This window comes from Amphiura filiformis, chromosome 8, assembly GCF_039555335.1.
Source record: "Amphiura filiformis chromosome 8, Afil_fr2py, whole genome shotgun sequence".
NCBI lineage: Eukaryota > Metazoa > Echinodermata > Ophiuroidea > Amphilepidida > Amphiuridae > Amphiura > Amphiura filiformis.
The window spans coordinates 3,443,484-3,458,290 of NC_092635.1; the positions used below are offsets into that span (position 1 = coordinate 3,443,484).

The 14,807-nt window shown below is 36.8% G+C and overlaps 1 protein-coding gene across 7 annotated transcripts in view; it reads right to left on the minus strand.

The window, feature by feature from the left end:
• Window positions 1–14,807, minus strand: part of LOC140158510 (cGMP-dependent protein kinase 1-like) — a 168,912-nt gene that overhangs the window by 109,533 nt on the left and 44,572 nt on the right. For 5 of the 7 annotated variants that reach the window (XM_072181625.1, XM_072181624.1, XM_072181623.1 and 2 more), the window contains exon 1: window positions 11,729–11,875. The exons of 1 other annotated variant lie outside the window; for it this stretch is intronic. The gene's annotated coding sequence lies outside the window, so the exon portion shown is untranslated. Of the gene's footprint in view, window positions 1–11,728; window positions 11,882–14,807 lie in introns of those variants that run through there. One more of the 7 variants, XM_072181620.1, reaches the window with a different exon arrangement.

A 14,807-nucleotide genomic window follows, 5' to 3' on the forward strand; every position in this document is an offset into this window, starting at 1 on the left:
TAATGTGTTTGTCTGTTTTCTGTAAAATTGTTTTTTAACGTCTCTTGCTTTGTCTTTTACGTTTTGTTTATACATATTTGCAACGTCTCTGGTATAAATGATACCATGATTTACTAAATCATGGCCGGCGTCTTTATTGAAATGGCAGATACTCAAAATAAAGATGGAATATAATATAATCAAGGTATACATTGTTACGTTGTTTATTCTTATTTTGTTCTATTCTTGCAACTTTATAACAACGATGCTGCATGATAGTTTTTTTTTGCGTAGTTACATATCCCGGGGGGACGTGTCCAACCACCTTTCGGCAAAATGACCCATTTTTTGTTCTTTTCAGCCATTTTTTGACAATTTTTGCCTACCCCCCCCCCAACATACACACACATTTTAAACCGGATTAGCGCTAAAGCAAGCTTAGATTATATCGGTATTAAGCCCCTATCTGAAATGGCAGGGATGTGCCTCGACCATGTTAAAAGTAGGGGGCTTTCAGGTCAAATGTACAATTACACAAATATGGGGTCATTCAGTACACACAACCTGAATGAAAATGGGGTCATTCGGGTACGGTTGAAACTTTAAATAAAGGGGCCATTGGGGCAACAAACTGTAAAATTGCGGTCATTGGGTACACGATTGCCAAAAAGGTGTCATTGAATTGAGTACACCGTAAGTGCCAAAACTGCCAAAAAGAAACTTGCCACCTTGGGAGCTTGAATCAATTAACTGGATGATTGAATTTGAAAAATCCCATTATTTCCTAACTTTGGGAATAAAAGGGTGGGGGGGCACTGGGTAGCAGGAAATAGAAAGGGGGGTCATTGAGTACCTGAATTTTTTTAAGGGGTGGGGGGGTCATTGGGTATTAGGTAGGCCAATAACACAAAAAAGGGGGTCATTGGGTACCAGACGGTTTGAAATGGGGGGTCTATCCCGAGGCACATGATGCATATCTGTTATGGAAGTCCCCCCGGGGGTATTAAGCTACATGTACGGGCGGTGCTGGTTAAGTGAACCTTCGAACATGCAGTCACGGTCAACTTGCAAGCAATTTTCACATCCCTTTCAAGCTTCACAAGCTCAACTTCTGCCTTCCCCACTAAGTGTCACAGGTATTGCTTTCTAGTTTTCCCCTTGGATGAGTCCATAATAATTTTCCCCATCTATGAGACAATACATAAATGAAAGAGCGACAACAGCGTATTCCGTGTTGACTACTTCACTTTCTTTCACGCTTTCAGTTTCTTAAAACAGGTCCCCAGAGGACGCACTTCAACAGCCGTCTTTTAAATGTTAAAGTGTTTTACCTGTGAGCCATCTTCACCATGTTCACGTACTATTATATAAGGGATATTAATTCTATGCGAGAAAAGGATGCATGTTGTTATGTATGTACACTCGGATATTTATACAACATAATCGTTTAAGAATTGGACAATAAAACAATAACAATCGATTTGCAGATTAAACACAACCACATCTGTGACACATACAGCTCTAAGCATCTTGAAGAGCGTGTCCTCGTGTCCCAAACATGTCACTACCTCAAAACTATTTCAGTTCAACTTAACTTTATATAATGCTATTTTAACCCTTGACATTTTTATACGGTTATAATGTAAAACGATCATCTCTGAAAATATAGATTTGAAAATGCGGCTTCAAAATATTAGTAATATTGCACAGATTAAGATAAAAAAAACCATGAAGACCTCAATGAAGATTGTATGTCGCCACTCCTATTTAATAATTCACGAAAATGTACTGAGCTGTCGTGTGACAAAAGAGAAGAGGGGCGTCACATAATGGAATACAATTGCGAGATTCATACCCACCCCCGGAAAAAGTACATAAAACATGTAAAATATACGGCAAATAAATACCTGCATGATAAGTGCTTCAAGTACTACTAGTACTTCCATGATTCAAAACAGGGAAATTATGACCGAAATCTTCGTTGGTGCGGAATGGTTAATAATCCTGGTTAACTGCAGCAGCGATGAAGTAAAATTTCAAAACAAAGACTATAGAATAGCGAATGCCAGAATTACATCGTCTCGTCAATCAAGCTCTTCATGTGTCATATCTGTTGGATCATGTCAATGTTATGGGTTCTGTATATTGCCAATCATAACTTTCAAGACCTCAAGGGAAATCCCCGTTTCCTCTTCTAGTCAGCAGATATGATTTAATCATTGTATCGTGGGTTGTGTAAACGTACCCCAATATGCAACGCGAAAAGCATGTTAAACACCGTGCATGCTGTAAATCTACTAAATTTGGACTTATGAACAATTTGCGAAAGATATTCATATAATAAAATGCTTTTTTTTGGGGGGGGGGGGTTCATGATTTTTGGCGCGATTATCGGTAATTGCTACGGGCACGTATAAATGGCGCATGCATGCTTATACAACTTGCTAGCTCTTACAAGTAAGTTCCGCATCACTTTCAAGCTTAGCTTTTATTTATCCCTTCACAGGCATTGCTTTCTAGTTCCCCCATTGGACTTAGTTGATAATGATTTCTTCACATCTGTAAGACAGTGAGACAAGGTATAATGAAAGAGCGACAACAGCGTATTCCGTGTTGACTACTTCACTTTCTTTCACGCTTTCAGTTTCTTCAAAACAGGTCCCCAGATGACGCACTTCAACGGCCGTCTAAAAAGACAAAGTGAGCCATCTTCAAGTATTGAGGGATGCGAGCGAGGTGCATAGGAGGCAGTAGAAAAGGGATGACTGTTTTCATAGGTAAATAAATGTTCCAATATCTGTGCTGTTTTACAGTTGTAGTACTTTCTTTGCAATCTCGCATATTTAAACATATATGGAGCATTCCATAGTGTATATAGAAAATGGTGTAATAGCCTTAAGGGCTGGGGTATGAACGTTGGGACAGTACAGTATTTTTTTTTGTGGGACATAAGAGCACATCAGACATATCGAATTGCATTCTGAATACGAAGAATGTCCTTCTCAGCTCCAACAAAAAATACGTGAAAACGTACCTAAAACGTTAATATCAGATCCCTTAATATCATTCATAGTGACACCTTCTGAAATGGTTACAAAGGTCCTCAGAAGTGCGCGCGCAATGAAATGTCTGAGAATCAGAACGGTCTTACCATGCTTACTTCTCTTATCAAAAATTATTTCAATAAATTCCAATTTAAAGTTTTATAAATTCTATACTTGTCACGCACATAATCTCTAATACGGCATCATATAGATATTGTTCCGAAAATGTTGTCTGAAATTAGCAGTTTAACAGACCAAAAATAGGTTCTAATCACTGCCAAGTTCGACACTACATAATGAAGAATCATGTCAATGAATTTCGCGAAACAAATTCGCGGAAAAAAAAGATCTTAATATTGTTTGGTCACATTGCGGGTCTAGTATCGTTTCTCTTAATTATTTGAGAAAAGCCTCTGACCTGATTACGACTAAGTGGGTAAGTGATCCACGCCTTTGAATTTATCCCCTCAAAAATGTTATATTTGGACTTCATATCTATGATATATAATGGAGAACTTGTAGAAGAGAACAACAAATTAATGGTTAAAAGGATTCATCAGGATCGGACCGTATAATAGCAAACTCAGTTGACAAAGTTCGTCTATTATCTGATTCAGATATTGCACTTGCTTGTGTACGTTTCAGCACCCACTGTTGCCTTTATCAGCATTTAATGAGTTTGATGATGGTTAAAGAAAATCCCTCTTATGACTCAATGATCACCACTGGAACTACTTCTGGCGCCGGCTGCCAAAATAAGTCACTATATCATGTGACCGTATACCACGAATGAGCTGTAAATTCCTCCCCGGTCAATTTTGTTTTATTTCGTGTTTAGAAAATATATATCTTAAGCTTTAAAACAAAGACCAGAGCTATTATGAATTCTATAGACATATAAGGTAGAAGCAATAGGATTATTGATTGACTGCGCTATATGAGATATATATATATATATGTCGCACAAACTTGAGGTACCTATGAATACGACCTTCATGCACATTATACACTGAAACTCAGAATACAATTTAGGACATTTACGGCTCATTCGTCGTGTACGGTAGGTCACATCCACAGATCCTGGAAATATTTATTTTCAGGATCTGTGGTCACATTATACTCATCAAGTGTTGATAATAGCTGTCACTCACTACTCACTCACCAAGTGATGATAAAGGCACCGTTGGTTGCTATTACATGATTCGTTTCATACAACATGCAAACAATAGAAAATGGGTTCAACTTCAGGGTCAAGTTCATATAGTTTCAAGTCATTAAATAATTCTAAAATCAAAACTTTACATTTTACATGGTATCATGTTCACTTAAAAACGTTACAAATGTATGCAAGAAGGCTTCCCCTCATGGTATAAAAATGCCTATGTTGTCAAATTTGTAACCCGCGCGTTATTTTCCGTTTCCACGGCAACGATCAAGATTTTCGGGGATTTTAAAATGAAATTTACCTAAAAATTTTAACAAGCTATTTCTTTGAAACTAATTGGAGTAGAAACTTCACATTTAGTGTGCAGAATACTTGACACATGGATATTTGATATATATGAATAGAATCATCACTTCGTTCAATGTATTTGATTAATGGGTGTAAATGTAATTTTTATGGTGATTTTTGTGTAGTTTTGACCACCAAATGTAAGTTTCGCGGCAATTTTATGATTTTTAACCACACCCCCTTAATCCATTTTCTCCCCAAAGCACCCCCCCCCCTTTTTCCCGGAAAAATTCGGCCGATGTGCTTGTTTCATACAGTATATCACGTAAACAAACAGTCTTACATAATATAGGTACAGTGGCATATTGTTCAACAAAGTCTAGTTTAAACTAGAGCAGAGTAATATTGTATGACATTTACTTAACCAGTGTGCATGTACACATTAATAATACTTAAACTCAATATTTGAACACTATCATTGTCTACAAAATCATCTTTATACCTCTGCTACCGAAATGTAATGAGTTCGTGTTGTATATGAGATGTATGTCTTGCTTGGTAGTTTGGATGTCTGAAAGGACATGTATCTTTTCACTCGTCTTCTCTTTCACCTCTCCGAACGTCTTGATATCTTACTCTCCTCTCTTTTTAGTTCACCTCACAAGAAAATTCTCAAAATAAAATATGTTGATATGTTATAAGGCCCGTCGATTACGAGCTGATCAAAGTATAGGGTCCAAAACTTGTAAGTCCCCTCCCCCTAATACTTTTTAGAATAAGTCACAAAATATTTTACAAAATGTAAAAATGTAAAAAGATATGTATAACCCTATTTGATGGAGCAAATTATATAGCGTCACACGTCATTGTGTTCAGTCACAATGGTTCATTATGTAAAAAAGATACCGTTTTAAACAGTGTTAAAAGTTGCATCTGAGTCCATAGGAGTCAGCTCTCAAACAATACAGTAGGTCAGGTCTATTCATGTGTTTGTTAAAGAAAACCTGACCGCTATGGACTCAGGTGTAACTTTTAAAACGGCCTCTTTTCTAACACAATTATAAATAATAATAATAATAAACGGAATTTATATAGCGCCTTAGCATAAGTATGCACAAAGCGCTTTACAATGATCTTAAAGTACAACTTACACTACATCTTAGGCTACAATAAAATGTACAACTTAATTAAAAATAAAAAACTTTGTTTGGAAATAAATGGGTTTTCTGATTAGATTTAAAAGTGGCCAGACTAGGTGAAGTACGAAGTACAATTAACCATTGTGACTGAACGCAATGACGTGTGACGCTATAAATTGGTCCATGTGTAAAACAATTAGGGCTATTATACATCTTGTTACATTTTTACATTTTGTAAGATATTTTTTGACTTATTCTAAAAAGTATTGGGGGGGGACTTATAAGTTGTGGACCGTATATTATAGTTTCCTATATCCATCGACGATACTTGACTTAAAGGCCCATTCAGTGATTTGCTCATCCGGACGATCGTAAAAATCATCAAAATTCAGATTTTGCTACCTTTGTCATTGTCATAGATGTGCTAACATAGCCTGCGAGTGGTTCAGCCGAAATAATAATAATGAAAACTTATAATGCGCAAGTATCCGACAGAGCCGCTCACTGCGCAACAACAGGAAAATGAACACAAAGGGAACATGGTGAACATAGCATAATACAGAAAATATACAAAATACCATAATAAGAAAAACATTCTACACTACAAGTCATCAGCAAAAGCGATATTAAAAAGATGGGTTTTTAACGAAGATTTAAAAGAGTCCAAAGTAGTACAGTTTTTAATGTGAGTTGGTAGATTGTTCCAGAGTTTAGGAGCACAAATGACAAAAGAACGGTCTCCAAAAGAATTGCTAGATCTTGGTTCCTGAAGAAGATGTAGATTGGCTGAACGAAGTCCAGTGCGACCAGGTATGTAAGTGTGCAGAAGCTCGGAGATATATGACGGTGCAAGATCATTCAGTGATTTGAAAACAAAAGTAAGAATTTTAAATTCAATGCGCTGATCAACAGGCAGCCAGTGCAAGTCAATGAGTATTGGAGTGATGTGCGACCGTTTCTTTGTGAGAGTGATGAGGCGGGCGGCAGTATTTTGAACCAATTGCAGACGACGAAGTTGAGATTGTGGAAGACCGTACAAAAGAGAATTACATGTGTCCAAGCGAGATATAACAAGTGAATGAACAATGAGTTGAGTTGCTTCTGTTGTGAGATATTTGCGAATCTTGCCGAAAGCCATGTATTTAAGACAGAATAAGACATTTTACACGCATCTGTAATTTAGATGCTACATGTATTTGAATGGGGCTTCAACTTAGTCAGTACTGCTGTTTTCTTCGTTTTTTGCCAAATTTGTCATTTCAAAAATACAAAATGACAATTTGAATGACTTATCCTTCACTTTTAAGCAATTTATAAACAATTTTAATTTTTTAATGCTTGCGCTGGGATCACTGAATGGGATCACTGAATGGGCTCCCTGTATCCCTAGCTATAAAAATGAATTTGCTCTTTGTCACTTTTTGGCCGACTTGACTTGGTCATTTTAATGCATATACACGCATGCTATACCATGAGCTGACATCATGCATTGAGACCCTGAAACACAAGTCCCAAGTTTGATTGTTATGTTTTGTCACGTTCTTTACTCTTTAATGTTCATTTAAATGGTTTTATATTTCCATTGTATTAAAATGTATCGCAAAGTAGATCGTCCATGTAGTAAAGAAAAAGTCATATCGCGAGACAGTGTGTTGGATTATATTCTTTATATAGCAGGGATGGTGTATAAATTAAATTTCACAATTGTCTAAAATAAAAGTATGGGCGGATCACTACTTTTGCTATATAAGTTTCTGATTTTTTAGTAAGATTCAAACATTTGTAACTATAGGGCCTACATGTAATATAATTTCTCAACACAATATTCGGATTTTTTGTATGTGATGTCCTATGGAGGATGGATTTTACAGGTCTACATGTTTCACATTTGAATGTACACAGCCAAAACGTGGGTTAAAATTTTTAACCAACAGGAGTACCAGGTAAACCACATAAGGGGGCCTAATTGTTGGTTAAAATTTTTAACCAACAAGTTTAAACTTCTGATGACATGGGTCAAAAAGTTTAAACTTGTTGGTTAAAAATTTAACCAACATTTGTGTGGTTCACCTGGTAATCCTGTTGGTTGAAAATTTTAACCCAAGTTTTGGCAGTGTAGGCCTAAATGTAAGCCACAATTTAACCAAAAATTGTTCACAAACTTACAACACATCTCAACCGATCTCTAAACAATGCATTAAATACTGTAGTGAACACATCCAATCTATAAGAGTTGCCAAATTGCCACCAAAAGAATTTGCAATAATTTTGTTGAGTCTAATGTCTGGATCCAATGATTACTTTTGCAAGTCATCAATACATTGACTAATGAACTCTTGGTGGTTGTGATGTATCTATGACAACTGATGCTTCATCATGGCGAACCACTAAGGCATATCATGTAGCACTTTGGAAGCACGGATGTTGAAGTTGTTTAGAATCCTGTCATTTTAGAAGATCGGAAGGGAGCTAAGTCACTGGTTTTATGACCCCATCTTGAGTTAACAAATTATATGACCCCATCCCCTCCCAACCCATCTCACGAGTTAACTAATTGTATGACACGAAGTTCGCAAAACTTGAACTGTATTTGATATCTTACAATCCCTCTTTTCTTGTTGGGAACTGGTTTCGATCCCCATTATCGATTCGTGTAAATATAGACTTTCATCATTTATTGAAACAACTTATGAGTTCCACCAAAACACTTGAAACTGATTCAGCTCACCATCGGCGGGCCTAACATCGAGGAATAATTTCTAGAATATTGTGACATCTTGCTAGAAGAATAACAAATTATTCATGTATTTTAATACATTTTAATATATTTTAATGTATTTTACGTTGTCTATTTTCTTTGACTTTTGAGGTTAGCAACTATTTTAAACTCTTGTGATTTGGTAGTTCAAATGTCACATATATAAAACTTTTGTAGGCCCTGTGGTTCTTGAGTTATGTTGTAAAGAGGGCTGAAACAAAAAACACTTTTGTAAAGCATATACATAACTCCTTAACAACAATAAATCAATCAAGTTTTCAAAGTATATGATTTGTAGAATGAACTTTTGCAAAACATCAAAGTGTTATTTTTCAATAATATATTGATTTTTACATGAAAATCACAATAGACCAGACAGGTCAACCATATCATCACTCATATAACATGGGTCTACTTTTCGGCATGGTAAAAGCCTCACAATTCCAGCCGATTACGAGCTGATCAAACTATAATTAACTTCTTTATCAGTATTAACATTAAAAACTTGATATTAAATATGGAAATTAAAAAAAAACCCAATAATCAGACTAATCCCAGAAAGTGTGAAGGGAAGTGGACGCAAAACGAACTAATTTTTATATGACATTAATTTTGGCCTATAAGCATAATGCCTAAATTAGGAGAGCTGTTCAAAATATACTAGGGACCCTATTTATCATACCAATTATAGTTCAATCCTTTTTAATTATGAAAAATACACCGTCTGACAAATACTCATCAATCTTGTTTCACGCATATAATTAAGTACGAGTCCTTTACGTTTCAGCACCTGTTTCAACCAATAAGTTAATATTGCTACCTAAAAAAATTAAAACGCGATTCAATCATCCGTAATTATATAATTATCTATTCTATTTAGATAATATAATTTGTACACCACAAATGACACGTATAGGTAATATTGCGGACAAAGTATTTATTTACTATCATTTATACGATGAACCTTGCACATGATAAGCTAATCTTGGCGTAATAAAAATAATTATGGTATATGCTGCAAAACAATTGCGAATCCTAGATACGGCCTTCCCTATACCTTCAAACGCAATATTGTACCGGTAGTTGATGATTTATATATGCAATTAATATTCAATTCCGCGAAATATCATTTTGGAAGATTGTGTGCGTAACAATAACATTACGTAACAAAAATTATTAAACTGTATGCAGGAGACTGTCAAATCAGTTTCAGATTTTGTTTGGATCATTTTTAGGTGTTCGAAATACTTTTAAAGCTATTGTTTCAAACACTGTAACTTGTATGCATGATGAAGGCTCATCATGAAGCTGACTTATAGAATTAATGTGACCGATTTCGACCAGGAAAAGACCTAGCTTATGTTATTATCATGACTGTCGGATTATAAAGCATTAATGCGATAGTCTTCATGATCATACTGACCCTAATGTTAATGTTTCAGTATATTGCAAGTACATCTATCATATTAAACAAACAGGAAGACGGCCTATGTAATTTGAATGTGAATGATTTGAAGGTTTACAGTGCAGCCTTGACTGGAACTATAGGCCTACGTCTATTTTAGGAAATGTATTAAAATTTTGTTACTGGACTTACTGATGCGCGGTTCCATGAGTCTCGGGTCACTCTAAAACAAATGCAAATATACCGGTATTGCCCTCGAATTTAATTTAGATATTATTATTAGCCGCCACCTCCCACACTTTCTGCAATTCTGGTGTGTTGATGTTCTTGATGTAGCGAACCAGACGCAAAGGCAAGTCATTTAAAAAAATTGGTTGCATGAATTGCATGTTATAGGCCTACATCGATTATTAATATAAACTGAGACCTGACGACAGACAGTATCATATATTTACAATTGAGTATTTAATAATAGGCCTATCTGGATCTGCTAACAAGCTACAATAACAATAATTTATATGATAGGGTTCGAAATTCCTAGTTATCGACCACAAAAAACAAAACATTGCCTCGCCGATACGTTTTCACTGGATATGCCTATAATTTGTTGGCATTTTATAAATACACAGCAAGCCCGGTACGGTATTAATGGTCCTAGTACATGTACTTACCTAGCTGGGGGTTTTCAACCCCCCGAGCTAGGTACTGTTTTGCTATCCGATTCTTCTTTCTTTCTTCTTCTTCTTCTTCTTCTTCTGGCAACAAACTTCAAAATGCTTCTCCTCCTACATGTTACACCCTACAATTACGTAACTTGCACATATGTATCGGCTATATCCAGTGCCCATAGGTTGCAAACAGAATTGGGATCAAAGGTCATTAAAGGGGCATTTTTGGTATATAACCAAATACCTTCAAAATGCTTCTTCTGCCCCATATTACATAGCACAATGACGTCACTTACACATGTGCATCGGCTTTACCCAGCGCCCATCACTTGCACACAGAATTGGGGTCAAAGGTCATTGAGGGGGTAAAATCTTGCAATTGCATTATCTGGACATCTATAAGGGGTATGGGGCTTAAACTCAGTGACAACAAATCTCATGACCAGGGGAACATTTTGCAGGCATCAGGTCAAAGGTCATGCAGAGGTCAAATTTTAGAAATGCATTTTCTGGACATCTGTAAGGGGTACGAGGTTCAAACTCGCTGACAACAAACTTAATAACCAAGGGAACATTTTGGAAAATTTTGCCGGGGTCAGGTCAAAGGTTATCTGGGGCCAAACCTTTTAATTTTATTTTCTGGACATCTGTAAGAAGTATGGGGCTCAAACTCAGTGACAACAAATCTCATGACCAGGGGAACATTTTGCAGGGGTCAGGTCAAAGGTCATGCAGAAGTCAAATTTTAGAAATGCATTTTCTGGACATCTGTACGGGCTCCGGGGCTTAATGCCAAGGGGAACATTTTGGAACACTTTGCAGGGGTCAGGTCAAAGGTCACCTGGGGCCAAATCTTAGAATTTCATTATCTGGACATCTGTAAGGAGTACGGGACTCAAACTCGGTGACAACAAACCTCATAACCAGGGGAACATTTTTGGAACATTTTGCAGGGGTCAGATACCTCCACAACACCAACACGCCCAGCTAGGTTTGTGGTCTATGACCACCATTTGCCACTAGTTGTAATTTGTATCCCATTCATAGAAATACTGGACGATGCTGCCAGGGGACGATGACCTTTCACGCTGGTACTATAATGGTAAAGCTGTGGTACCTGTTGCGTAGGCCCACATAGCATGGGTACCAAAAATAAAAAGCAGCTAGCGTTTATATGATACATCGCGAGGTTGGCAAGCTACTTGAACACACTATTAGTGTAACCAGCTAAAGTTTCATCCAACACCATTTGAAATGAAAACGTTATTAAAATGTTACTTACACTTGGACACATTAGGGCGACGACACGCCACGAATAACCTCCAAATATTTATTTAGTCCACATACACAGTCCACATCCACATTGACAGGGACAGTCAGTATTCACGCGTGAATAGCGGAACAAGAATGACTGATTTTATTGAATAAGTGCGTCCTTGACCCATTCCCAGGACCTAAAGAAACTTTAGTCGATATTGCAATATGTGGTCAATAGAGGTCGCTAAACATTATTGAATCGAGTGCCACTGGAGTGCCAGAAAAAAAAAAAAAAAGTGGCTCCCTGTATCAATTTGGTACAATTGAATGGGTAAATGGGTAAGAGTTCGGCAGCTCGAACCACAAAATAATTGAAGAACCTCCCTGGGGTCCTATTCCATTTCTTATACATCTTCATCTGCGCTGCTGATCAGTTAAGAGTAATTATCTTCTTCCACGTTGACTGATAATACTTTATGTGATGTATAGCATATAGGCAAAACACCTTAACAACTCTCTTACACGGTCAATTGAAACGAAGCACCACATTCACAGGTATAGTTGATCGCCATAGTACTGTATCTCTTTCTTCTATGGGCAAAGTGAATGAGATCGTTGCCTGATTTGCCTCATATCTCTTTCTTCCATGCTGGTTTATGTACGTATACTGTTAAAAATAGTATCAGCGATACGCACCATACATGTTCATTTTTTTACAAGTGTCCATACGAACAAAGTTTCAAACATTGAATAAAATGCCATTTTTTGTCACTTGACTTTTCCATACTACAGTTACTGTCCGTTTTCCTATACACAATACACAGTGCTCTCACCATTGACGCGTGACCTCTACAAATGATGTATGTTGGAAGAATGGGCACTTGACTAGTTAACATCACTGTGTGAAAAATAACCAGCCAATATTTAATTTATTCTCCAAACTTCTAGCAAATATATTTCTCTAACATGACCTAAAATTACAGCTAGGTTAGATGTTCAGAAATGGTCGCACTTTTGTAAAATATGAGTGAGGGCAAGGCATAGCTAGCCAACTCCCCGTGTTAATTGAATGGAGATTTGACCGAAAATATTGGTATCGGACCGCTCACTTCTGAAGGATGCCACAAAAAAAACGGTAAAAGCTGCATTTTAATTATTCTCTGGCAATCATCATGATGAGTTTCTTATTTTGTGTTTTAGGAAGGATATGTAAACGACAGATAACACCAAAAATATGAAGAAATTATTTCCAAACCGTGTTAAGTCAACAATCATTATGTTACTCATTTTCAAGAATGCTGGTTAACAAAAAGCAGGCATTGTCTCATTTCGTGAACAAAGCTCCACTACCATTGTTTCCTTACGTTTCCTTTATAATCGGTTACCCAACTGAAGCTGTATTATAGCAGCTCATTGCTATATCGCACATATAAACAGACACTTGTGCACAGCCAGAGAAGATCCAATTTAATCAGTTGAGCTGTTTCAATGAGTGTTATCTTGGTTTAATAGCTTTTAATGGGGTTTAAGTCCTGCAAAGGTCGAGGTGAATTCTACTGTAGACATGACTGCATCATGCACAACTTACTTACAACTTAGTACCATATACGTTTACATGGTTTAACAGCCCTTATCTCTTACAAAAATGTCAAATCATTTTTTGATGATTTGTTAGATTTAGAGCACTTCAATTTGAAATGAATAGGGCCTATAGGTGTAGGGCTGGCACTTGTGCACTAAGGGGCATTCGGTGAGAGCAAAATGTATAAAATATGGGGTCATGGGTGAGAACATGACCTTTTTAAAATGGAATCTTTGTGTGAGAGCTAAAACAGCGCCACAGAAACCTCGAAAATCGAATTTGTAGTTCTAAATGGCTTCAAATTTCTTTTCTTTTTTCAAAATAAGTGACAAAATCAGTGATAAATGAAAGTTGCTATTATAATTGAACTTTTAAGGGTCTTTGGGTGACATATCAAATGGAAAAATAGGGGGTCTTCGGGTGACAGAACATGTTCGTAAAAAATATGGGGTCTTTGGGTGACAGCGACTCTGGAAAAGGGGGTCTTAACAGCCCTACATATACGTGTCACCTCCAAAGTTGAGTGCCCCCCCCGTGCCCGTGGGTCTCCTTTGAAAAGGTTCCAGCGATCTCATGATTCTTTTAGTGCCTTACAAAATGCAAATTCGGTAAAAAAAATTGTGGATCCTTGTATTTGGTAAAATTGAATGGGTAAATGGGTAAGAGTTCGGCAGTTTGAGCCACAAAATAATTCAAGAACCTCCCTGGGGTCCTATTCCGTTTCTTATACATCTTCATCTGCGCTACTGATCAGTTAAGAGTAATTATCTTCTTCAACGTTGACTGACAATACTTTATGTGATGTATAGCATAGGCAAAACACCTAAACAACTCTCTTACACGGTCGATTGAAACAAAACATGATGCAGTCATGTCTACAGTAGAATTCATCACGACCTTAGCAGGACTTAAACCCCATTAAAAGCTATTAAACCAGGATAACACTCATTGAAAACAGCTCAACTGATTAAATCAGATCTTCTCTGGTTGTGCACATGTGTCTGTTTTACATGTGCGATATCGCAATAAAGCTGGTATTATAGCTTCAGTTGGGTAACCGATTATAAAGGAAACGCAAGGAAACAATGGTATGTGGACCTTTGTTCACGAAATGAGACAATGGTCTGCTTTTTGTTAAGCAGCATTCTTGAAAATGAGCAACATAATGATTGTTGACTAAACACGGTTTGGAAATAATTTCTTCATATTTTTTGGTGTTATCTGTCGTTTACATATCCTTCCTAAAACACAAAAGTGCGACTATTTCCAAACACCTAAATTAGCTAAAAAATTAGGACATGTTACAAAACTATATTTTCTAGAATTTCCTAGAATACTTTAAATGTAGCTTGTACCGTTTTTTTGTGGCATCCTTCAGAACTGATCGGTCCGTTACCAATATAGTCAAATGTCAAATCTCCATTCAATTAAGACGGGGAGTTGGCTAGCTATGAGCTAGCTATGCCTTGCCCTCACTCATATTTTACGAAAGTGCGACTACTTCTGAACATCTAACCTAGCT